General features: G+C 37.6%; 1 protein-coding gene across 1 annotated transcript in view; it reads left to right on the top strand.

Moving 5' to 3' along the window:
* The window catches only part of LOC309644233 (olfactory receptor 10J3-like), a 130,183-nt gene that overhangs the window by 77,053 nt on the left and 42,784 nt on the right, over positions 1 to 10,346 (top strand). The window lies entirely within an intron of this gene.

A 10,346-nucleotide genomic window follows, 5' to 3' on the forward strand; every position in this document is an offset into this window, starting at 1 on the left:
TCCCTCCCTCCCCCCAGCCCCAAACACGTGTCCTTGAACATGGAGGTAGCATACAACTGTATACTAGCTCTTTTGTGTTGAAAGCACCATAATGCATTTGTGATTACAAAACATGTTCACATACATTATTTAATTTCATCACCATCCAATGGAACAGGGAGGGCGAGGATTATTGTTTCTTTTCAGAAGCAGAGACTGAGGATCTGCTCCGTTTAGGAAATTGCCTGTGGACACACAGGTGTCAAAGGATGAAAATCAAGACTTGAACTCATGTCTTCTGATTCCATGTCCATTGTTCCTCCCATTACACAAAACTGCATCATGGAACTGTTCCCATCATGGCTAGATTATATAGTCTTTGAGAGTAGGGACCATGTATTTCAACTCTTTATAACCCTATGACCACTGCAATGTAGGGCACAATGTCTGCTGATGGAATCATTGCAGGTAACTGGTCCATCAAACAAATTGCCTGTTAGAAAGCAGAGTGCTGGGGCACCACAGTGAGCTCTTCTTCAAAGAAGAGGAGTTTTCAATTTTTTTTAACCTCTGTCTCCTTTCCCTCTGTCTATGTCTGTGACAGCAACAAACAACTAAAGAACTGGGCTGAATTTTAACATTGGAATTATAACTCTAGAAGAAAGCTAACACTATGAACATCTAATTGGAAAATATACTGGTAGTGTAACTTTTCTAGTAGCCTTTACCCTATTACTAAACAACATATAATTATGTAACAGGTTAGCTATAAAAATAAATTTAATAATAAAACACATGGAGTTGCCTAAAAAGTGCATTTTGCTGGAAGTAAAGCAAATTAGTCACATTGAAAAATGACTTATTATTGGGTAAATTTCAAAGGCAAGCTTCTTTAGTGCTTTTAAGATTAATCTATTTTTCAGAAACATAACATTTTAAATAAAGGAAATCTACAAAAAGGTATTTATAAGGGATTGGTGCACAGTTACACTTCAACTCGTCCGAGCATGATATGAAAAGAAATGGTATGAGGTTGAAAAAAAAACTTGATGTTAGATGTCAGGGACCATTTCTTAATAGGGAAAGTTGTTTGGCCTTGATGTGTGTACCATGGTAAGTAACTGTAAATGTATACTATGAGGCTTTATAAACAGTGTCTCTGTGGATTATGATTTGTGTGAAGACAAGAATATAGACAAGGAAACATAGATGCTAAGTAGCAGAGCCACATTCTTTATTACCATATTAGTCAAGATAGTCTTTAATTCTGGAAGTCATTATTCCTTAGGATTAGCAGAGGATCTTTGAAAGTGGTAAATTAAGGCTAAAGAAGAACAAAAATTCATATACACCTGGACCCTTTCCAGTTTAATATAATTTGACCCCTTAACAACAATAAAACCCATACATGTATTTCATTCCGTATGTGGCTACCTCTGTAAATGATTGAAGTCTTTTCCCAAATCTCACTTACTTTTCTTCCTGCAAATCTGTGGCTCAACAGAAAAATGGAGGTAGAGATCAGAAATGTGGCCTATTGGTCACAAGTATTCACAAATCAAGGTCATGAAACAAAGGCGCCTGAATGTGGTCCTTTCTACCTGCTTTAGGGCCAGTCTAGGGCTGGAGGTAAAAGGAAAGTTACAGGGGGCTCCTCAGATACTAGATATTCTCTCCAGCTGGGGGAGGAGCTTTTGACACCCAAGAAAGGCTCTCTGGGGATCATCTCTCAAGGTTTCTGGGTGCCATTCCCTGAGCACCCTCAAGAGTCACCCTGGGGCTAGAAGCAAGCAGACATCCGGTGCCCAGGGACCTTTTTATGTAGAGGGCACATTTACCAGATTATATGGGTTTGTGCTTTGGGACTCTCATGGCACTTTGCACTGCAAGTAGAAACAGCAGTGGCTTATTTGTCAGGTTTTGTTTTTTAAATAAATATTCTATTTTTATATAGTTGGGCCTTGGAAAACCATGGTTACAAAGCCCAAGTGAGCTCTAGCTAAGAGCCTCTGTCTTGGATTCCAGGAAATTATGCAGCTCTCCCTGTAGTCAAGAACCCTGCTCAATATCTTTTTTATTTTTTCTTCTTCTTCTTTTCTGGAACTAAAACAGTCAATCTGGCTATTGTTTCTGTCCTATTGTGGGATTCAGAAATGGGAGACCAAAGCTCCATAGACGGTAGAGACCTCTCCAGAAGGCCAGGAGACCACTGTCCGTGTCTAAAGAAACCTGAGCCAGGAATTCATTCCCCAGGCCTGTCCAAGAAAATGGTTAAATGCACAGGGCTTCACAAGCCCAGTCTGGGGTTACCTCCACACTGGTTTCCCAGCCCCAAGTCCAGCTGTTTTTTTCTCCCCCTAGGAGTATCTTATTCTCACTATTTTCCTCTTTTATATTGGTAAAAGACTAACTGAGGCATATTAAAAATTTTAAGCTTTTTTTTTTTTTTTTTTTTTTTTTTTTAACAAAAATCAATGCAAATTGGGTAGTGCCAAACCAGAAGTTGTTAGGGGTGTCCCAGGGCCAGGAACTCAGGGAGAGACTTCTATAAAGAAAAAGCAGAAGCAAAGTAAGGAGAGTATTGACTGGCTGTAGCTTAAAGCCTGGTTGGCTTTTTGTGATTGTTTGTCCTGAGGCTTTGATTTTATAACCTGGAGGCATTTCCAGCCTTAGATTTTAGTTTGTTTACATAGGCTGCCATGGCATTGGAGGCCCCTCAGTTTGATGGCCTCCTTGTTTAGTTAATTTAACAACATGTACCTTTCCTATCTCATGGCCAGATCCTGACAATTCTCCAAGTTAATTTTTCCACACATGGCAAAAAAAATGAAGTGCCTGCATTCATACCTTGATAAACTTAAAAAATGCCACTTGTACTTGGTTTTGGTTTGTTTTTTGGTTAAGTGGGGTAGGGGGCGTTGTGTTTTTTTTTTGTTTTGTTTTTGTTTTTTTTGTATTCCCACTTCTCCTTCTCTACCGAATTTGTGGTAGCTTTTAAATTTAGAAAACTATAGAAAGAAAGGTTTATAGCAAACATGAAGATGTTTATAATATTTGCTTTTATCCATATCAGTTTCAGAGACATAAGAGGAAATGCTAGCCAAATCAGGGTTTCTTAGAAAACTCAAAACTTTTCATTAAATTATCATTAATGAAGTTAGTGTCTCAACTTCTTTTCCTGGCTGTTTGCAGCTGAGTAGTATCTTCATAGCCATTATAGCCTTCAGTATTTTGGGGTCAAAGTATGACTGGATAATCTTCCATTTTGGGGCCACCCCTGTGATTAAACTTGTTTTTTTTTCTCTGCTCTAGTGAGAGAAGAGCCAATTTGTCACTCTAGATATCACTGCAAACACAAATCAGCATTGAGGCATAAAGAGGCTCCCTGCCCCCAGTGGGAAGCAGGTGGAAAGCCTCTTTCATAGGAGACAGTCAAGACAGCTCTAGCAACACACAATCAGGGTAGGAAGAACTTTGTACTGTTACAATCTGAGTTCTCTGTGAAAAATTAGGAGACCATGCTGTTAGAAGATGCACTAGTGACCTTATTTTTCCTGAGGAGATATCTTTTTGTTTTAAGAGCTGAAAAGGAAATCTAACAGAATCCTAGGTTTATGAATAATCAGGAGAGGAAGGACAGTGGTTAGGGTTCTGTTAAGAGGTTGATGGCCAAACAACCTGACTCCTGGTTAGCAGGTCTCTCTGGGTATGGCTGTGAGAACAACTAAAGGGCTGAGCTAAGGGAAGTGCCATATTCCTGGGCACTGTGTCCCTGGGTGCCTTAACCTCAGCCTAGCATTGTGTGGGTAGGCTTGTCCACGTGCACGACTGTACTTGTCCACATCCGTGTTTGCTTGTACTGAAACTTGGGTGTTCCAGTTAGTGGCATAACAAACTACTTGAACTTAGTGTCATAAAGCAACAACAGTCCTTCATCATCCATCTCTGGGAGACTGGTCTCAGTGAGGCTCTTCTCACATCAGGTCTCCCATGTAGCTGTGGTCAGGAGGTAGCGGGGGTTTGCTCACTCACATGTCAGTCAGTCAGTGCTGGCTGTTGACTGAAATACCTACGCGTAGCCTCTCCAAGTAGCCTGGGCTTTCTCACAGCCTGTGCTCTGGATTCCAAGAGCAAGCACCCCAAGACAAAGAGCCCGACAGAAGCTGTGTGATCCTTTATGTACTGGTCTCAAAAGTCAGGATGTCACAGCATGACTTTCACACCACCATAATTGTCCAGTCAGTCACAGAGACATGCCCAGTCTCAAGGGGAGGGGTACAGACTTTGCTTTGTAATGGGGGTGCAGCACACTAATAGGAGAGCATATGGAATGAGAGATACTGCGTCCAGTTTTTGAAAATACAGTCTATTTCCTATAGTGAATTAGCAAATGACCAGGATCTTCTCTTGAACAGTTTAGGCTCGTTGTCCTCAAAGGGAAACAGGAAACAAAATAAAAATTAGACTAACCAAACTCCAGGCTCTACCTACTTAGGCGTTTCTGTAAACCTAACCACTCTTTTTTTTTTTTTTTTTTAATTCTGAGGAATATTAAATATTTTTTTACATTTATTGTGCACTTTATTTCTATTATTATTACATTGTAATATATAATGAAATAATTATACAACTCACCGTAATGCATAATCAGTGGGAGCTCTGAGCTTGTTTTCATTTGCCACTCACTGATAGGGTTTTATTTTGTTTTTTAATTGGGGTATAGTTTTTTACAATGTTGTTAGTTTCTACTGTACCCCAAAGTGGAGTTCCCTGTGCTATACAGCAGGTTCTCATTAGTTATCTATTTTATACATATTAGTGTATATATGTCAACCCCAATCTCCCAATTCATCCCACTCCCCCTCTTTCCCCCCTTGGTGTCCATATTGTTTGTTCTCTACATCTGTATCTCTATTTCTGCCTTGCAAACCGGTTCATCTGTACCATTTTTCTAGCTTCCACATATATGCTTTAATATACAATATTTGTTTTTCTCTTTCTGACTTGCTTCACTCTGTATGACAGTCTCTAGGTCCATCCATGTCCTACAAATGACCCAATTTTGTTCCTTCCTGACCACTCTTTTTGAAATGCTTAAGTTCCGGGGATTCTTGGAAAAATGAAGGGGAAATGTGAACAACTCCTCCCCCACCACAACCACCAAGAAAAGGGAAGAATCTAGATCTTCTGCTAATCTAACGTTAGACACTTGAGATGACATTAATGAGTTAGAAAGTAAAATAGGTATATATTTAGTGCATTACATGATAACTGGAAAGGCATACCAAAGTTCTAAACAATTTCAAAATTAACAAAACTCTGGCTAGGCTGACAAGAAGATTTTGAAGCTACTGGTTGCGATTTGCCTATAGGTTTTTGTATATGTTACGTTTGGTGTATGTTATGATCTTTCTTTATTTAAAAAAATATTATATTTAATATAGCATATCATAGTTACAAAACACTATGTTTAAAATATGTCGAGATGCATAACAATAAAATAAACATTTGGAATCCCATCACTCAACTCAAGAAGTACTCGACTCAAGAATCACTTAGGTAATTCTCATTTTTCCCACTTCCGTATCTCTTTGCACTGCACCCCCCTACCCTCACCCTCACCCCCAACAGATACTACTATCCTGATTTTTATGTTTATTTTCATCTTACTTATTTTATACCTTTATTATATGTGTATGTGTGTTTAAACAATACATTTTTTAGTTCTGTTCTTGAACTTTATAAAAATGATATACTGTATACAGTTTTTTGAGATTTGTTTTTTAAAAAATTCAGTGTTCCTTTTCTAAGATCCAGAATGGAGCTACAGTTTATTAATTTAACTGCCTTACGCTATTCCATCATGTGAATATACTGCAATGTTTTTTGTCCATTGTACTGGTGAGGGATAATGGGGTTGTTTCCAGATTTTTGTTATTATAAATTGTAATGTTTCAAATATTTTACGGCATACTTTCTTGATTAAATGTGCACAAGTTCCTCTAAGGTTTATATCCTTTCAATAAATAACTAGCTCATGGGATATAAAAAGTTTCTACTTTACAGGATAATACCAAATGGAATTTTGTAGTGGTTGTACCAATTTACACTGTGACAAGCGAAGAATAAGAGAAGTTCCAGTTGATCTACATCCTTTCTTCCTTGTTATTAGACTTGCTAATTTCTGTCAAACTAGTAGGTGTGACATGGTGGTGGTTTTAATTTACATTTTCCTGAATAATAAGAGGTTGAACATCTTTTCAAAGTTTATTGACTATGACTGTTTTGTCTTCTGCAAAATACTTGTTCATGTCTTTTTTTTTTTAACATCTTTATTGGAGTATAATTGCTTTGCAATGGTGTGTCAGTTTCTGCTTTATAACAAAGTGAATCACCTATACATATACATATATCCCCATATCTCCCCTGTCTTGCGTCTCCCTCCCACCCTCCCTGTCCCGCCCCTCTAGGTGGTCACAAACCACCGAGCTGATCTTCCTGTGCTATGCGGCTGCTTTATCCACGTTTCCATTGGGTTGTTTGTGGGTTTTTTTTTTTATTCAACTGTAGCAGCTTTATATGTACTCTGGACACCAAACTCTTGTCCTTAATATGTTATGCAAATATTTTCTACCACTTTGTGGCTTGTCTTTTCACTTCTTTATGGTGCTTTTTATTGAACAAAAATTGTTTTAATGGAGTCAAATTTATCATTCTTGTCTTTTTTGTTAGCACTTTTGCATCTTCCTTGGAAAAAGAAATTTCTACCTCAGTGTCAGAATAGTCTCTTTTATTTTCTTCTAAGCCTATTAATATACTTTTCATATTTAAATCCATCTGGATTTGATTTTTGTGTATGAGGTAAGATAGATGTCCAAATTCATTTTTCTTTTTTCAACTGGATAACCAGTTCTGTCAGCTGTTTGAAGAGTCCTTCCTTTCCCCACTGGTCTATAATTTTATCTCTGTCATACATCATAATTCTTTATAAGCATTGGTCAGTTTAGCCACTCCATTCTGCTCCGTTGGTCAGTTTTATTCCACGTACCCAGATGACACTGTCTTAATAACTATAACTTTATAATAAATCTTAGTTATCAGGGAGATCAACCCATCTTCTTTTATTTTTATGTAGCTGGATCTTTACCTTTCCATACAAATTTTAGATCAGGTTTTTGGAATTGCATTAAACTAAAAAATCATTAGGGATGAACTGATAATAGGCTCTCTCTCTATTTATTTAAATGTCTTTAATTTTTGTTGTCAGTCCTCAAGATCACTATCCAGCTAGGTGATTCCCTTAGAAGGATTCACAGGGTACAGAAAAACTGTTACAGTCATGTTTATAGTTTATTACAGCAAAAGGGTACAAATTAAAATTAACAAAGGGAAAAAAGGTCCATGGGGGCAAAGTCTAGGAGAAACCAAGCATAAAGTTCCAAGTGTCCTCCCCCAGGGGAGTCACATGGACATGAGTAATTTTCTCAGCAACAATGCAAAGTGACCATAGGTGCAAAATGTTGTTGACCAGGGAAGCTCACCTGAGCCTTGCTGTCAGGCTTTTTATTAGGAGACAGTCACATTAGGCATGTAATAACCTGCATTACTGACCTCAGGTACTCAGACTCCAGCCCTTCAGAACAAAAACAGGTGTTCACCATAAATCACACTTTTAGCATAAATGATCTGATCAAACAAATATCTGTGGTTCAGGGCCTCTGACATATCAAAACACTTATCAAGCAGAATTAATTCAAGAGCTCAGAGCTCGTCTCCCATGAGCTGGCCAAGGTCCAGTCCTAAACACAAGCCTTTCTTGGGAATGTGAAAGGTTTGAGCAGCCCAGGCCTACTGATTTAATCCTCTCCTGCACAAATATCTTTAAAGAAATTTTAATATCTTTTTCACTTTTTTAAAACTTTTAAAATATACAATTTCAGACTTACAGAAGAGTTGCAGGAGTACTATAAAAACTCCTAAATGTCTTTATCCAGGTACCCCAATTATTCACATTTTGTCCCACTTATTTTATCATTCTCTTTCTTTCATCTGTAATCTATCTATCTATATCTATCTATCTAACTTTTTTCCGAATCACTTGAGAGTAAGTTGAAGCCATTGTGTCATTTTACTCCTAAATATTTTAATGTGTATTTCCTAGGAAGAAGCTCATTCTCTTATGTATAATTATGTATAATTACAGTATAATTATTAAAAATCAGTGTATATGTATATATATATAGAGAGAGAGCCACATACACATATATGTTAATATCAAATACAACAATACTATTACCTAATCCACAAATCATATTTAAATTACCCTATTATCTCATAATGTCCTTTATAGCTAAATTTTTTTTATAGTTTAGTATCCAATCCAAGATTACCCTTTGAGTATTTGTTTTCCTGTTTCTCTAGTGCCTTTTTATCTGAAACAGTACCTTACTTTTCTTTGTCATTCTCTACCTTGATGCTTCTGAAAAGTGCAGGCCAGATATTTTATGGAATGTCTCTCAGTTTGAGTTTATCTGAAGAGTTCATCATTTTCCCCTTGCACTCATCTTTGATTCTGTTTCACTTCTTTCCCTTCTTTGTACTTACTTTGATTTAATATCCTTCATGACTAGATTTAAATTTTGAATTTTTAGTAAGAATATCATGAAAGTGATGTTGTATCATTCTCAGTGCATCATACCAGGAACCACATGATGTCAATTTCTCCTAATATTAGTGATGTTAACTTGTTTAATGTGGTGTCCACGAGGTTTCTCCACTGTAAAGTTATTATTTTCCCTTTTTATATACGTAATTTGTATACGTGATATATTGAGATTAATATCCTGTTCCTCATCAAACTTTCACGCTCTAGTTTTAGGATCCATTGATTATTTCCTAACTCCATCATTTCTCCTATAGACTGATATTCTATAAGAAAGAGATACTATTTAGATACTAGTAGACTTAGATGATATAGATACTATGAGATAATGTTAGTTACTGTTAACATTATTTATGTTGATGTTCAAATCATCACAGAATTGGCAAGTGGGAACTGCATGAGTCTGGCTCCTTTGTTCTTTTGACATGTCTCCATTATTCTTTGAGCAGTTTTATTTTTAATTGAGGTATAATCGATATATAACATTATATTAGTTTCAGGTGTACAGTATAATAATTTGGTATTTGTATATGTTACGAAATGTTCACCACAATAAGTCTAGTTAAAATCCATCACCATACCTAATTATAACTTCTTTTTTCTTGTGATAAGAACTTTTAAGATTTAATCTCTTCATAACTTTCAAATATGCAATACAGTATTATTAATTATAGTCACCATGCTCTACATTACATCCCCATGGCTGACTTATTTTATAACTGGAAGTTTATAGCTTTTGACCCCATTCACCCATTTCATCCACCCTTCCCCTAGCCCCCATCTCTGGCAACCACCAGTCTCTTCTTTGAGCACTTCTTTAACCTCAAGATAGAGACGTTCCAGGCTCATCTTGTACTTTCCCTGCACTGTCCACGGAATCAGCCATTTCTCTGAGAAGCTATGGTATCTTTTAGTGGAGAATTGTATTTAGAAACCAAGATCAGGATGCTAGGTGTACTTATTGCCACTGCTGTATATTTAATTTTAGACTCTAAAGCTAGAAAATTGGGGAGTTGTATTAATATTTATATCGTAATGACTATGATTCTATAATTATACCTCCAATTCTAAACTAATATCTCAGAGTGTGTTCTAGGGTTCCCCCTTTCTCACTTCTTTTCCCAACAATAAGAAACCTATTATTCTTAGTATATTTGCATATTTGTTCAAGTCTAAAATACACAGAATTTTTTTTTTATAAATTACTAATCCTTGCCATATCTAAAACCAAACCTGACTACTACAAGCAACTCTATGCCAATAAAATGGACAACCTGGAAGAAATGGACAAATTCCTAAAAAGGTATAACCTTCCAAGATTGAACAGGGAAGAAATAGAAAATATGAACAGACCAATCACAAGTAATGAAATTGAAACTGTGATTAAAAATCTTCCAACAGGGGCTTCCCTGGTGGTGCAGTGGTTGAGAGTCCGCCTGGCAATGCGGGAGACACGGGTTTGAGCCCTGGTGCGGGGGGATCCCACATGCCGCGGAGCAGCTGGGCCCACGAGCCACGGCTGCTGAGCCTGCACGCTGAAGCCCACGAGCCATAACTACTGAGCCCGTGTGCCACAGCTACTGAGGCCCGTGCGCCTAGAGCCTGTGCTCTGCAGCAGGAGAGGCCGCCACAGTGAGAGGCCTGTACACCGCGATGAGGAGTGGCCCCCGTTCGCCGCAACTGGAGGAAGCCCGTGCACAGCGGC

Source organism: Balaenoptera physalus, assembly GCF_965194825.1.
Source record: "Balaenoptera physalus genome assembly, chromosome: 1".
In the NCBI taxonomy this organism is placed as follows: domain Eukaryota; kingdom Metazoa; phylum Chordata; class Mammalia; order Artiodactyla; family Balaenopteridae; genus Balaenoptera; species Balaenoptera physalus.